This window comes from Rhinolophus sinicus, chromosome 1 (assembly GCF_057876585.1).
Source record: "Rhinolophus sinicus isolate RSI-liver-muscle chromosome 1, RSI-T2T, whole genome shotgun sequence".
Lineage (NCBI taxonomy): Eukaryota > Metazoa > Chordata > Mammalia > Chiroptera > Rhinolophidae > Rhinolophus > Rhinolophus sinicus.
The window spans coordinates 82,958,319-82,975,229 of record NC_142501.1 but is presented as its reverse complement, the minus strand read 5'-3'; positions in this window follow the sequence as shown (position 1 = coordinate 82,975,229).

The window sequence follows — 16,911 nt, the reverse complement described above, 5'->3', positions numbered from 1 at the left end:
AGTTTTCCTGGGCATGTGCACAACCTACACGTGTACATGAGTCTCTAGATCCCCAGGAATATGTTGGGGCTTTTCAAAACCATTTAAGTTTGCATCAGTCCCTAGATCTTTCTGTCAAAATTTTTGGCCAGCTTCTTATTTGTGCCAAGTTGTATTGCAGCCTTTGGCAGCTCTAATATTAACTATTGCAGCTTATTGCACTTATTTTTAATAATGACCTGAAAACAAGACTTTTCCACCAAACTGAAATCCAAGTCAGACTAAATACTATAGCAACAATGTCCTAGGAATGGGACTTTTCCAGAAATCTCCTATTCTACTCATAGCGACAACACTCTGGGAAGGGGGCTTTTTGGCAGAGTTCCAAAACAAATTAGCTCCTTCCAGTGTCTGTGAGGCTGGTAGAAGGGGAAGGGGAGGCAAGGATCTTTATTTGAAGAATCGTCAAAATAAAATGCCACGGACCCACTTTTATTACCAAAATTAAGTAGCTTTTCGTAAATAAACATTTTCTATGTTGTAGTATGCCCTTGGTTAATTTTTAGAGTTCTAAAATGATTGATTTTTATAACTTTTACTAATACGTATTATCTTTGTTCTCACGGAGATTTACTAAGCTTCTCACTGGAAGTTCCTGGAAGTTCTACCTCAAGCTTTCTTTTTTATCACTTTGCTTAGAAACTAACTCTTATAGCAGCAACCTCTGTCTTCACCACCATATTATTATCTTACTATCTTGTATGTCTTCTCTAGCTACACTGATAAGCTAATCAATTTTAATAGTCATTTATTTCCATTTTCATTCAGTCCACAGTTTTTTGAGCATCCACAACATACACAGTCTTTTTCTATTTGCTGTGAAGGATATTAAAGAAAACTTCAGACACCCACCTTATCCTCAAGTACCTTACAGTCAAATTGAATAAGACAAACTTAATACAGATAAATACAGAAACATGAATTATATAATAAGTTCCAGAAAATGATAGAAGTAGGTAATTCACGCTGTGCTAAGACGTAAATGATACTTCACCTATAGGAATCATGAAATGATTCATGAAGTCATGGCATAAAATCAATATATACATGCATGATAATATTATATTGTCCCATTCTAGTTTCTTAATATATATGTTTAAGATGTCAACTCATCCAAAATGTTATGTGGATATAGGTATTTTAATTACTGACACAGGTTAATGGGGAGACATATTGGAGCAAGCAGGTTTTCAACGCTCATCACATCTTGATATACCACTGACATCCTCTTCTATCTTGTTCCAAGGCATATTGTCATCATCAGTCATTACTGCTTTTCTTTAAAGTTTACAAAACCACTTAATATTGGCCTGTGTCTATTATTATCATGTAGTTGAAACTTATAATGAGAAACACATTTTCTTGGAGGACAAGGATAATATTCCACATAATTGGAGAAAATTGAAAGTAGAAACCAACAGACCAACACTGCAACTATTTAAATCATAAGAAAGTGTTAACTTTTATTTCATCTGTGAACAAGCTGGTTGTGTCCATATTTGGTGCACTAAAAGATGTTGAATGAACGAATGGGGCATCTGTGGAAGCCCAAAGAGAATTAACATCTTCCAAATAAATGTCTGAGCAAAAATAAACAGAGAACAGGTCTGTTGAATTCCACTGTTGGCTCTAAAAATAGTTATACATGAAAATAGAGTCAAGTGTTTTACAAAGTACCTTGGCAATAAGAAGTGCTATTCCAGTGAGGTGTAAGTCGTAGGAATTCGGACAAAGCAACTAAATGGCTAAGTTATAAACACAGATTGCTAAAGGGAGAAGCGTAAGTAATAATGACATTCATGGTGGGAACCCCTGCACAGAGCACCATAAATCTGACTAACTAGTGTCAGAAAGATGCAAAACAGCAGCTGAAACTAAAGATTTGAAAAGCTTGCTGAAAAAAGGTCAGTGGGGAGCTGTGAATAAGTTAGCAGGAATAGAAATGGACAATACCAGCCAGTCTTTCTACGTGACCAGAACATTACAATTTGAAAGTACTCAAATAAAGATGAAATACTAGATGTTAAAATGCATTCTGTGTGTTTACTGGAAGGTGGTTCATGTTAATCCTTTTAAATCTCTGCTCAGTATTAAAGCTTAGAGAACCCTTTATATGGCAGCAAGGGGTCATTTTTCAAAGGGGGTGTAATGGAAGGATAATCCTAATATTTGCTGCTTGATTTTTAGTCCTCATTCAGCTCATGTGAAATTGGGACTTGTTTTGCAGGTTGATTATAAAATATTATAAATCTCAAAATTTAGCCAAAACATTCAAAAGAGTGAGTTCCAAATTATCCATTACGTGAAGTGGGAGAATGGGGATGTTTGAAGGCTCAGTTCCAATAATGATGTTGTCATTTTCTATAAATGTGCTACTTTCTGGATGCCTTAAACTATCAAGAACATTTTACAATAACATTTATTAAGCAGCATAAATCTGGATACCGCAACAAAGACTACTGCTTGAGACTCTGACTTCTGCATTGCTCCCAGGGGGACACTTTGTGTGGTATAAAATGTCACAGCAGCCTCCTGGCCACTTAATGTGGCACAACGGCACATGAATTAAAAGCCAGGTCTGTTGATACTTATCTATAATTCTCCTAAGCATGCCGGGTGTGGTGGCTAATTTTATGTGTTGACTTGGCTAAGCCATGGTAATAAGTATTTTTTTCTCAAGCATCAGTCTAGATGTTGCTGTGACGTTATTTCTTAGCTGTGATTAATATTTAAATCAGTAGACTTTGACTTATGCAGATTACCCTCCATAATATGGGTGGACATTATTTAATCAGTTAAAGGTTTTAAGAGAAAAGACTGAAGTCACTTGAGGAAGGAATTTTGCCTCTAAACTGCCTTTGGACTCAAGACTGCAACATCAACTCTTTCCTTGGTCTCCAGCCTACTGGTCAACCTGTAGAATTCAGACTTGCCAACCCCCCGGAATCACATGATCCAATTCCATCAATCAATCAATCAGTCAGTCAGTCAATCAATCAATCAATCAATCAAGCAAGCAAGCTCTCTCTCTCTCTCTCTCTCTCTCTCTCTCTCTCTCTCCACACACACACACACACACACACACACACACACACACACACACATTCTATTCTATTTCTCTGGAGAACATTGACTAATACACCAGACAAAAGAGGCACTCTGCAACCTCTTTCATGTTTAGTTATCAGTGTTTCTGAACCACCTGTAAAGGTAGATGTGTTGACCATCACAAGATATGCTAAAGATTATTATATATATGCTGAACAAAATTCCTGTAGCTATTGACTTGAAGTAAGGTTATCCCTTAATATTAGGGTGAATAATGTACTAATATTCAGAAGAATACTTCTGAATGCTTCTTTTTTCCAGTTGCCTAGTAGAAGTGAAAGCAGTTATTATAAGCCCTGAGCTTTGAATTGTGATATAAACCTTCTGCCTTTCTGCATAAAAAAAAATTGATGATCCTATCCCCAAAACAACACAAAGTGTTTTGATATGGTTTTCTAGTGTGATGATGGCTTGAGATACATATAACCATATTTTCTTGGTTCTTCTTTGTGACCTACAGTAGACAATAAAATATACAAAAATCCAAACCACTTCACCTCAATTCAGACTTTTGTTGAGTGCTCACTACATTCAGTGCTGTAGATTCACAAACAAATGAGGAATAACTCTGCTTTCAAGAAGTCACTGTTCAGTGGGAAGACAGCATAATAAGCAGATTTTTTAAAAAATTAAAATGTGTAGTTAAGGCAATGCATTAAAGGCATTTTTACTCCACCCTTCTACCTCAAGCCCCATTAAAAAAAAACCAACAGCAAAAAAAAGAATTCATATAAAAAGAAACTCATTAAGACAAAGAAATTGCTGTAACTCCTAACCTTACATTATGAAGCACATCTAGACTGAGAGACGAGAGCATACTTAGTACTAACACATGTTGTTTGGATCTTGAGCCAGAAATAAATTCTCTTCCCTCAAATGTCACATTCTAAAGGACATATACAATAATATATATTTTTATGGAATGCCCTGTTAAGACCGATTTTGACAGTCAAGAATTGTGAAACAAGGAAACATTAAAGGAAAAATCATGGCTGTGTACATGTCACTTCTGTTGTCCATGACCTAGCTTCTCTGCCAAAGAAGATAGGAAAGGAGGATTGAAGAATTAAAAAAAGGAAAAGAAAGAGTATTAAGGCCAGGTTGCTACACTTAGCAATCTAAGGAGACATTTGTTTCTAAGGTAAAGGAAATAACTTGATGAGAGTAAATAAATCCCCAAACTGTTCATCAATCGTCCTACCACCATTTAAAACTTAGTAATACTCAGAAAGGCATTATAACGGGACCTTTGCCTGAAAAAATTAGAGAGGACAAAACAGACTAAAAGCAAGCAAGAAAGAGAAAAGGAACATGAGCAAAAGGCAACTGAAAAACACAAGAATAGTTAAGTCACATAGTTCTACATAGAATTGTAGAGAATGATTTATCTTAAAGAAATGAAAAAAAGTTCAAAGCAGTCATATAAGTGTACAAGAGTGGCCATAAGACCATAGAAAGAAATGAAAAGCATTCTTAGAAAGGTGGAAATTAAAGCATTAAAAAATCCTCATAATGATGAGGAAAAAAAAAAATAAACAATTCTAGAAACAACCAAATAATGGAATAGATGTAACTGAAAAAGTCAGAAATATGCAGAATAGTTAGAGAAAGTATTTCCAAATGAAATGGAAAAAAAAACAAAAAAACATATATATGGGATTTCAGAGAAAATAATTGGGGAGATCTAACAAATGCATGATGGCTGTTTCGGAAGATGGTTGTTTCTGAAGACAAAAGCAATAGTTTGGAAGTCATTAGGGTTGTTTACATAGTTTCTGATTCTCCACACATTCCAGGAACATTACATGATTGCAATTCCTCATCTCCATTGATAGGCATGTGACAAGATTGGACCAAAGAAGTGTGAATGGCAAAGCCTTTAAGAGTTGAGTTAGTGTTTAATTTACTACATTCCCTTTTCTCCCCATTTGGTCAACAGTAGAAGTGTGTATCAAAAAGAAGCCTTCTATGCTATCTGGTATCACTTAAATGTGGAATCTTAAAAAGTCAAACTCTTAGAAATCAAGAATAGAAAATGATTGCCAAAAATGGTAGAGGTTAGTAAAAGGGTATACGAACTTTCAGCTATAAAATGAATAAGATCTAATGTATAACAAGGTGACTAGAGTTGGTAAGATTGTATGATAAAATTGAAATTTGCTGAGAGTAGAACTTAATGTCTTCACCAAAAAAAAAAAAAAAAGACAAAAAGGAAGAAAAGATAAATATGTGAGGTGATGGATATGTTAATTAGATGCTGGGAATCCTTTCATAATGCATTCATATATCAGATTACCACAAGGTCCAATTTAAATACATCTTACAATTTTATATCAATTATATGTCAATAAAACTGAAAAAAAAAATGAAAAAGAGAAGGCTTCATTAGCTTGGGTTCTTGAGCAACACTAATCATGGAGACCTAATGACCCATGTTGCACTTGTAGTATTAGCAAGAAATAAACTTTCATGTGTCAAGGCACTAAGATTTTAGTACTGCTGCAGCATAACTGATACAATTTGGTATGGAAAAATATTTCAAAAACAGGCTATCCCCAAAGTCTCAGTACAGTGTAAAGCTTTAATAAGTTTAGAAGCACAAATAATACCAACATATAAAAAACAGTATTTGAAAGTTTAATCATCTATACTGCCTCTATGACTTATTTATTTTGTTAATCTTACTAATGTATTTACATTTTTTTGTTTCTTTCAATGTTTGCCATATTAAATTAGAGGTACTAAAAAACTTAAAATTACAAATTTATTATTTGAAATTTACAAAAGTAAATAAGCATAAATACATATAGATAACTTTCAAGTGATGAAGTTGGTGAGGAGTTGTTTCCCTCACTAGTCTGTGAGCTATTTGAAGAAAGAGACTGTTATATATCTACCAATCTATCTATTATTTATCTATCTATCTATCTATCTATCTATCTATCTATCTATCTATCTATCTATCATTTATCTATCTACCTACCTACTTACCTACTTACCTACCTACCAATCTACCTACCAAGTATGGGGCCTGGCATTGAACAGATGTTACATAAACTTTTCTCGGATGGAATTTTCTTGGACAGCTTGTTCAATATTGCCACATAGATCATTCACACTGATTTGCTGGACTAAGAATTATGATTGGAACTATTTGGAATCTACATACATACACACAATTTAAAAGATTTCTAGAGTTTCTTACTTTTGATGGCTTTTATTTAAATTATCTTAGTTGCATAGACTGAATGTATCGCAAGTTAAGTTTGGGATTGAACAACTGCAAGAGATGATTGATAGAATCCATTATATAATTATGTCAAAGTGATCCTTTATAAACTGGTTTAGAAATGACATAACAGCATTTTACAATTATAATGAAGTTCAAATTGAGACATCTGAAATGTAACTGACAGGGTTTTACTCTTTCTCTCTTTGAAAACAAAGTGATCAGTCATGTTCTGGCAAATGAATTACATACATTAGACTAAGTGCATAAATATCTCAGTTTAAATCTCCCTTTAAAATACCATAATTCTTCTTCTCCATTACATACCCAATTCTATCCAGATAATATATGTGGTCCCTAAACACCTCCAAAGATCTTTCACCTTCCTCCTTAATACAGAAGACAGGTGGTTAGAGCAATTCTTTTCAGGCAAATTATGTAATTACAAGTGACTTTAATCCTCTTTGGCTTATATTTTAGCTCCAGTCTTTGACTAAATATGTTATCATGCTTTTCTAGGTCTCCCTACTTCTCTCTTTTTTATAATTTAAAAAAAATTTCAATTATAGCTGACATGCAATAGTATTTTATATTAGTTTCAGATGCACAGTGTCATGGTTAGACATTTATATAATTTATGAAGTGATTCCTCCCCAATAATCTAGTACCCATCTGACACCATACATAATTATTACAATGTTACTGACTATATTCCCTGTTTTGTACTTGACACCCGCATGACTATTTTATAACTACAAATTTGTATTTCTTTATCTCTTCACCTTTTTCAACCCACCTCCCTACTTCTGTTATCATTATTACTCAATTTCCTTTGCTGACTCTTCTTTTTATTCTTGCCCTTTGATTGTAGATAATTTGTTGGAATCAATCATCAGCCCTCAGTTCTATCCTTCTATTCTCCTCGATGATCTCTTCAACTTCTATGGCTTAAAATATCATACCCATGCTGAAGATTTCTAGTCTAATGTTATCAGTCCTAACCAATTTCGTAAACTCCATATCTTTCCTGTCAGACGTACCAACTGGAATTCTCTGCAACCTCTGCAAACTTGGCATATCACAAAACTGACCTTACTAGCTCCCCTGGGTATTTCTTATCAGATTTTAAACCAATGATTCTCAGTTCACATTTTGGAGAGGGACTTTGGGGTTGTTAGGAGGTGAGATTGAGTCAGAATGATGTATGGAGGTTTTCAGACCAAACTCTCGCCACAAAAACTGTCATAATTTCCTGGGACAGGGAACTGGGGAAGTAGAAAAAAAAGTGGAAAAAGCTGATGGGTGATTTTGCCCGACCTTAATCTCCCACTACCTTTAACTGAACATAACTATGTTAGGCTCATGTGTCTCCAAACTCCTCCTTCCTTGTCCATTCTTTGCACCTGCCACCACCATATGTGATCACATGTGTCTGAAACAGGTGAGGGGTTTCTTACTTACACAGGAAGGAGCAAAGAGGAAGAAAAGGGACTAGCAAATTGGGGTGGAATCGTCCTAATTCTGAAAGAGCTCTAACTAATCTATTTCATGTTCAACATCTTCAACATTCTTCGTGCTCTTCACTCTCATTCCCTCTACAACTGCTTTTCTTCACAATTACCAGTATTACCTTGACTTCTCCAATGGCCTAATAAATGACTTCTCTACCTTCAGTCTTTTTCCCAATTCAATCCACCCTATATACTGCTACCAGATGTATAAATATAAATTATATGTGTGTGTATTTAAATTATACTTCAATTACATATAAGGTTAAAATATATTTCAATTACACATGCAATTAAAGTATAATTTAAATGCAATAAAATTTACCAATATTTAATGTATAATTTGATGAATTTTGAAACTGTATCCAGTCATGTAACCACCATGCCCATCATGGAACAGAACAGTTCCATTGCCTGAAAAAATGTTCTCATACCTCTTTGCAGGATGTCCCATCTCATAACCTCTACCTCTGGCCCCTGGACACCACTGATCTGAATTTTTTAATGTAGTTTTTTTCCCCTAGAATTTCAAATAAATGGAACATACACCATGTAGTGTTTATGTGTGACATCCTTCATTGGGCATCATGCTTCCTATTTATTGTTTAATAGTTATTCCAAAGCATGTCTATATCACAATTATTTTTATCCATTCACTAATTGTTGGGCATTTGAATTGTTTCCATTTACCTGCTAATATGAATACAAGAAGTAAGCTTGCTTTTCCAACACGATTGTACCATTTTGCATTTCCACCACCCATGTGTGGGCATTCCATTTGTTCCAGAACCTAGCCAAATTTGGTACTGTTAGTCTTTTTAATTTCAGCCATTCTAGTGGATGAAATCAGGAAGTGTCTTTCAATTTTGTTCTTTCCATGAAAAATCATCTTTTTATCAATTAAAACCATTTCATTGTGGTTTTAATTTTCATTTTCCTGATGACTGATGATGTTGAATATTTTTTCTGTGCTTATTTGCCATTTATATGTCTCTCTTTGTGAAATGTCTATTAAAGTCTTTGCATATTTTTATCAGACCTTTGTCTTCTAATTATTAAGCTGTAATAGTTCTTTTTTTTATAATGTGGATACAAATGTTTTCTAGATACACATTTTGCATATATTTTCTCCTAGGCTGTGACTTAATGCATCATATTTTTAACAGTGTCATTTGAAAAGCAAAAGTTTTTATTTTAATATAGTCCAGTTTAACCATATTTTTCTTCCATGGTTAATGCATTTTGTGGCATATCTAAAAAAAAAACCTCTTTGCTTAAACTAAGTCCAAAGGTTTACTTCTTTTCTCTCATAATTTTTATGGTTTTAATTTCTATATTTAGGCCTACAATCCTTTCAGGATAATTTGTGTATATAATATAAAGGCAAAAGTTCCTTTTATTTGTATACGAATATCCAAAGTTTACACTATTTGTTTAAAAGACTACCCTTTTTCCACTAAATTACTTGGGCTCCTTTGTTGAAATTATTGCTCTCTAATCGAATCCATTGATCAAGATTTTGATCCTAATGCCAGTACCAGGGTTTTGATTACTAAACGTTAAGACATGAAATCAGGTAGTGTAAGTCTTTCAATTTTGTTCTTTTCATGAAAAGTCATCTTTTCATCCAGAATCATCTCAGCTTTTCTAGGCACTTAGCATATCCATAAGGATTTAAGAATAACCTCATCAAATTCTACAAAAAAGTCTGTTTTTGATTGGGATAAGGTAGATTCTATAGACCATATTGGAAAAACTTTAAAGTCTTAATATAATTAGCCTGTCTAAAAATACTCAATATCTCTCATGTATTCAGTTTACATAATTTGAACATATTTTGTTAAATGTGTCCTAAGGATTTCATATTTTTATTCTATTTTAATGGGTTTTGTTTTTAAATGTCATTTTTCTAGTTATGCCTTGCTAATATATAAAAATACAATTGATTTTGTATACTGACTTGGAATCTGCAATCTTGTTAAATTCACTTATAAATTTTTGTTGCTTTTCTTTGAGAAAGTGAAACTTGAGCTGAGACCTAATGGGTGGGTAGGGTTGCATTAGCAAATAGAGGAGTGGCTCTCAAAGCATTTTACACAGAAGGAACAGAGCGCGCAAAGGCTGTGGGACAGGAAAGAGCATGGTGCCCTCAAAGGAATGAAATGCCATCTGCATTGGCTGCTGTGTGGTGATAAAGAGGAAAGGGCACTGACTGGAGACAAAATGGCAGGTTGAAGTTAGGCTTTTCAGGACGAATAGGTATATTGTGGACAAGGTGTTTTTATCTCAAAGGGAATAGGAAGATGCTGAAGAGTTTTGAAACAGAACCTGATCAGTTTTGAGTTCTTGAAATATTTTTCTGACTTCTTTGTGATGATCTGATTGGAGGAGAGGAAAAGTAGATTCAAGAAGCCAGTTGGAAATTTTTGCTGTTTGCTAATTTTTTATTGAATTTTCTGTTTCTTGTGTTTGGTGCTTTATTTTCCTCAATAGAAGATTAGAGGTAGGGAATAGGAAATTTACTTGATAGGTTTTTAAAGTTTAAATGGTGGTTTCATTAGTGGCCAAGAAACCCAAATCATTGAAACCTGAAATCATACTTGGCAATCAACAAGTAATAGGTTAGGGACAGGCTGCATTTGTGTGTGTGGGGGCGGGGGGAGAGGAGAGATCAGGAATGGCAGGAAGCATGAAAGCCGGGTTTTCTCTAGTGTCTTTACTTCTCTTGCTTTGTGTTCTCCCACCCTCAGGGATCTCTTGCTTGAGGCACCAGTCTTGTCAGGGCAGCCTCTTGGCTGTGATGTTTTGTGTAAAGCACTCACTCCGTCAGTTATCACAGAGCAGAGTAATTTCCTTCATGAACTATCAACCTACCACCTGTGTAATTTTATTATTTTAAGCTTAAAAATGAATATGTAAACTGGGGTCAAAAGGTCTGTGTTTTGATAAGAAAATGGATTTGGAAAGTTAAGGGCATGCCCTCATTTTCCCTGATATAAACCTTTGCCTAACTTTAAGTGTAACATCAATCAAATGAGTTGAGGAAGTAAAAAAGTTTCAAGGAAGATCTGAAATTCCTCTAATAGAAAACTCCATTTTTTTTTAACTTTTGTTTGAGCCTGAGCATCAGAATATATTGCAGAGAGGCATACATAGTTATATAGGCAGAAAATTCAATCTATACTGATTCTATGGCATGACTGATTTATCAATCACTATTCATTCATTCATTTATACAAGTAGTCATAGAGCAGCACTGTAGTAGGTACAGAGACCCTTGCTCTCAACTGGTTTTCTTTCAGTTGAGAGCAAGGGTCTCTGTGCCTACTACAGTGCTGCTTCAGAGTGATATAACTACAGTGGTTTAATGTTGTTCAGAAGCTTAAAGAACACAAATCAGGGCATTTTACCCAGACTTGGAAGTTGTCTTGGAAGAGTACAGAGCGTGTCCAAGGGAAGTTTTCCTTTGGATGCACAGAATTCTATGAGGCACAGCAGTGGAGAATAGTATTCCAAAGCAGAAGGAAGAGCATAGGCATACCACAAAGACAAAGAAAGCATGGCTGCATGGGGGATGAGGAGTAGATTCATCTTTTCTTATGGCAGAACAGTGTTCCATTGTGTATATATACCACATCTTTATCCAATCATCTATTGAAGGACACTTTGGTTGTTTCCATGTCTTGCCCACCGTCCATAAAGCTGCAATGAACATCGGAGCACACATATGTTTATGGATAGATGTTTTGTGATTTTTTGGGTATATACCCAGGAGAAGGATTGCTGGGTCATATGGTAATTCTATTCTTAGTTTTTTGAGGAACCTCCACTCTGCCTTCCATAGCCACTGCACCAACAATGTAGGAGGGTTCCTTTTTCTCCACAGCCACTCCAACACTTGTTATTATTTGTCTTGATGATGATAGCCATTCTGACTGGGGTGAGGTGTTATCTCATTATGGTTATTATTTGCATTTCTCTGATGATTAGTGATGTTGAGCATTTTTTCACATGTCTATTGGCCATCTGTACGTCCTCTTTGGAGAAATGTCTATTCAGGAAAGATGAAATAGTGCCATTTGTGACAACATGATGGATCTTGAGATTATTATACTAAGTGAAATAAATCAGACAGAAAAAGCCGAGAACCATATGATTTCACCAATATGTGGGATATAAAACTGAAAACAACAAAGGAACAAGACAAACAAATAAAGAAACAAAAACTCATAGACACAGACAATAGTTTAATGGTTACCAGAGGGTAAGGAGGGATGGGGGTGGTAGAAGAGGGTAAACAGGATCAAATATATAATGATGGAAGGAGAACTGACTCTGGGTGGTGAACATACAATGTGATATATAGATCATGTGTTACAGAATTGTACACTTGAAACCTACATAACTTTACTAATCATTGTTACCCCAATAAACTTTAGTTAAAAAAAAAAAAACCCAGCAGATTCAGGTGTGAGAAGATTGTATGGATGGAGGAAATAGCAGGATCTGAGGCTGGAGAGGTAAACAGGTGCCAGATCAGGATTGAGCCATATAAGGAGTTTGAGTTCATTGTACTCTGTGGGCCAAGGGGAGCCATAATAAAGTCTCAGAGCACTACAATCAGATTTGCATTTTAGACACATGTCACTATGGTTACGAGGAAAAGGATGAAGTGGAGGCAAGCAAATCAATTAGTAAACTGTTAAAGAAATCCAGGCAAGATACAGTGGTGTAACCTATGGCAGGGAGAATGAGGAAAATTAGATGGAATAAGGAACAATTTAAGAGTAGATTAATGGGACTGAATGATCGATTTGGATATGGGGGTGTGTTAAGGGAGAGAAAAGAATCAGAGATCACGCTCAAGTTTCTGGATGGGAAATTGGGTGAATAGGAGTGGGCGTGTTGAGTGTGTGGAGCCAGTGGAGCATCCAAAATGAGAAACCAACAGAAGAGTATATTCAAGAAGGAGGATGTAATCAGTTGTGGTTAATGATGTTGCTAAGTCAACTGAGAAAAGAATGTAAAATATCCATTTGATTAGCAACAAAATGATGATTTATGACCTTGGGGGAAAACCAGTTTCGGTGTGTGGTGGGTCAGAAGAGAAAATGGATTGCCGCAAATGAAAAATTAGTAAAGTGGTGGAGGCTGGGAGTATAAACAACTCCTCTCACTGTGAAGGAGACTGAGCCCCAGGATGGTAGTTAACAATTGCAGCTGCATTATTCTGGGAAGAAGTAAACCTGAGCACTGATGGAGTCAAAAATCAGTGGTGCTGGACTGCCACTGCTTTCTTCTGCACCCCCTGGCATTGCCTCTGCATTCTTGCGATGCAAGCCTGGTGTCTTAGTATGAGGGAGACGAGGCTGACATTCATCATCCCAAGTGATAAAAACAACAGCAAAAGTTGGACTCGACCAAAACAATGACCACATTAATGTCTAAGGCAGCAGGAAAGAGGAATGTGAGACAGTTTAAGGATGAAAGAATGAAAAGAACGTGTGACAAATTTATGACTTACAAGGACTTTTAGTGGAGCATATTCATTTCTAATTTGATGAGCATCCATCATTAAGTTTTTAGAAATTGTGTTTGGATCTGTATCTAATGTCCTTGTGTGTGTCAGGATGGTGAAATAGTTAATGAAATGGGCTTTGGGACTACAGAGGTTAAACACTGGCTCTAACACTTCCTACTTGTTTTGTGGTTGTTGAGAAAATTACCAAAGTTCTCTATACCTCAATTTTCTCACTGGTAAAGGTAGCTAATAATAATAATAACAATACTCACTACATAAACATGCTCTGAAGATTAAGTTACATAGTTTAAGGAAAGCACATAGAACCATGCCAATCACATACAATGTATTTAGTCAGTGTTTACTACCACTGCTATTACTTTTTTTTTTTTTAATTATCTAACCCCTCTTCACTGTGCATTATCTAACTATTATATCTAAATTCTAAATTTTGTTCAACAGTAAATGATAACGGGCCAGGTTAAAAAAAAAGTGAGTGAATTTCTTTTCTCAATTTGTAGCATGCACACTAAACTTTTGTACTTGTATTCCAATGTATTATTTGGGCATTATTAATTAACCTTAGCAACATACAAAAGATAAAAAAAAGGAAAAAAAAACTCAGGATGCTCGTTTACTGTGTCTAATCAGACAAGCTTGTATTTAACAGCTTAAAACTCAATTTCTATAAGTAGCCATCACATTTATTAAGCATTCACTCAATGTTAGCACTTTGACTAAACATAAACCCATAGTGTCCTTGATTCAGGTCCCAGGGAATTCTAGATTTGCACTGGAGCCTGGTCCCATTTTAGTAAATCAATTCAACAACTTCCTTTGGCTATAAAATGGCAACCAAAATATTTGCCAGCGTTTTAGCGATAATAATCCGTTCTTTTTCCCCCCACTCACACTATAACGTTATTGACATAGGTGCCGTTTCCCCTCTCAGGATAGAAATGAAGAGAGTAAGTGAAACTATTTTGCAGAGAGAAAGGTTTATTAAAACAAAGCTTGACACACCACGGGAGGACATTCTGAAAGAGAATGAATATGTATACATGCTTAAACGTGGTTTCCAAAAATCTTGTGGTAACTTAAAACCTTCGAGTTTTACAAAGTTAAGTTAAATGATAACAATTATTAAATGTTTAGATATTTCAAAATAACATAAAATGCTGAAACATTAATTATTAGGTAAGTCTGAGTTTACTTACTTTTGGCTTCTTATTTGCAGAGACGCTAAAAGATCAACTGGGATTTGTTAATAAATATATCTTGTACTTGATTAAAAGTATGTCTCAAAAATGTAAATGTATTTGCCAATGGGAGAACCTATGTTTCTAAAGATTATGAATTGTATTCATAAATCTGTCAATCTGAAGAGTATTAATTTCTTACTTTTTAGCAATTAAGATTTGTAAGATTTAAAAATTCAAACTAAGATGGAAAAAATGTATATTTTAGGTAATAGAAGGAAAGTGGTTTATCCTGAAGTTGGTTATTATTTCTGAATAAAAAGAGATAAACTAAAAGGAACTAGGAAACTGTCAAATTTTTATAAAGAAAAATCTTGAAAGAGGAAATTTTATGTACAGTTAAGCTAAACAAGATTAATTAAATTAATCAATTTAAATATCAAAAGTAAGCTGATGGAAAATTAGAGTTGGGTTTTCTCTTTCTGCTAAATAAAAGTTTCTTAGATTATTGATCTGCTACTGATATTATAAAACAGTTTTCTGCCAGAAAGCAAAGATTTTGTGTGTCATCAAAATAATTTCCTCTGTTTTATATTGTCTTAATCAGGTCCTTCATTACTTTAAAAAGCTAAATTTCCAGAATAGTAAGAAGGAAGTTTGGCTAATAATTATGTAAACTTCTGTATTTTTATTTAAAATTTTCTACTGTCACTTTGGGTAAATAAATATTTTAATATTATTTCATAAAAATGATACTATTTTTTTGGTCAAGTATTTTTGACAGAGTTCCTAAGATTCAAAATCTGGGGAGGGTCGTATTCTTGACCTTTGAGGCTTTTAAAAAACTTCATAGAGTTTTTCAGAAGGATCCCCCAAACACCTCAAAGACTTGTTTTGTCTCTTTATAAAAAGAGAAATTAAAATAAGTAGGCCTATTTAATATGTTAAATGACATGAGAAGCCTTGTCAGATAAATGATACTTAAGCTTTGATTATATGTCAGATAGATATGTTATTAATACAAATGTTAGAAAACTTACAGTTTTTCTCTCTCTGCCAGTTATGACTCGTATCGTGTCCTTGAAATGTAAACACCCAGGAACTGACCAAAACATGACCCATAGAAACTGATGGGAAAAAAAAAAATGGACTTTTTAAAATGCAAGCTGCTGTATAAGTTTCCTTTCCCAAATTGATTTATAAAAGAGCTACCTATAGGTTTTATAGAACTATTAAATGACTGTATGCAAAAAAATAAGATATATGTTTTTGGTAAAGGAAGGTATGAGACAGAGATATACTTTTGTTCAGAAAAAGGAAAATAAGATTTTTTTTTATAAGGAAGGATATAAAATACACATACTTGAGGTTCTCTAGTAAAGAAAGAAAAGGAAAAGGAATTTTATCCTAGAGTAAAACAATTGTTTCAAAATAAGGAGAGAAAATACAAGATAAAAAAACTAAAAGATGTACCATGTTTCCCTGAAAATAAGATCTAGCTGGACCATCAGGTCTAATGCGTCTTTTGGAGCAAAAAATTAATATAAGACCCAGTATTATTATACTATATTATATTATATTATATTATATTATATTATATTATATTATATTATATTATATTATATTATAATATTATATTGTATTATATTAAGACCCCGTCTTATATTATAGTAAAATAAGACCAGGTGTTATATTAATTTTTGCTCCAAAAGATGCATTAGAACTGATTGTCTGGCTAGGTCTTATTTTCAGGGAAACACAGTATGTAAGCTGCGGAATTCTGTGTATATTGCAAAAGATGTATACATGTTATATAGGTTCATGAATTTTTTTGAGAAAATAATTTTATATGTAGTCAAACTATGATTGGAATGAATAGAGTCAGTTGCATTATTTATATGACTATATATGTAAACTCTCACCATATCTTTAATCACATCATTTTTAAATCTTTTGTCATTTCTAGACAATTACTGTTTTGCTCTGATGTTTTTATAAAAATGTCTCTACCAAGATGTTTTATCTTCAGCGAATTTCATAAAAAACACTGTAACACTCTAAGATAACAAAACTTCAGGTACTCAACAAATCCGTATGTGACTAAATTTAAAGGTATTGACCCTTGGATATATAGTGCTTGATGATATCAGCCCCAGTAAAAGTACCAGATCTGGAAGAAAACTTTTTCCTTGGACAAGTTTTACATGATCACCACAGAAATATTAGGCAATAAAATTGTTCTTGCCCATATTTTAGTTAAGCAAGATGGAGTTTGCTCTGTTGTTAATACTTCTTGTATTTGGATAA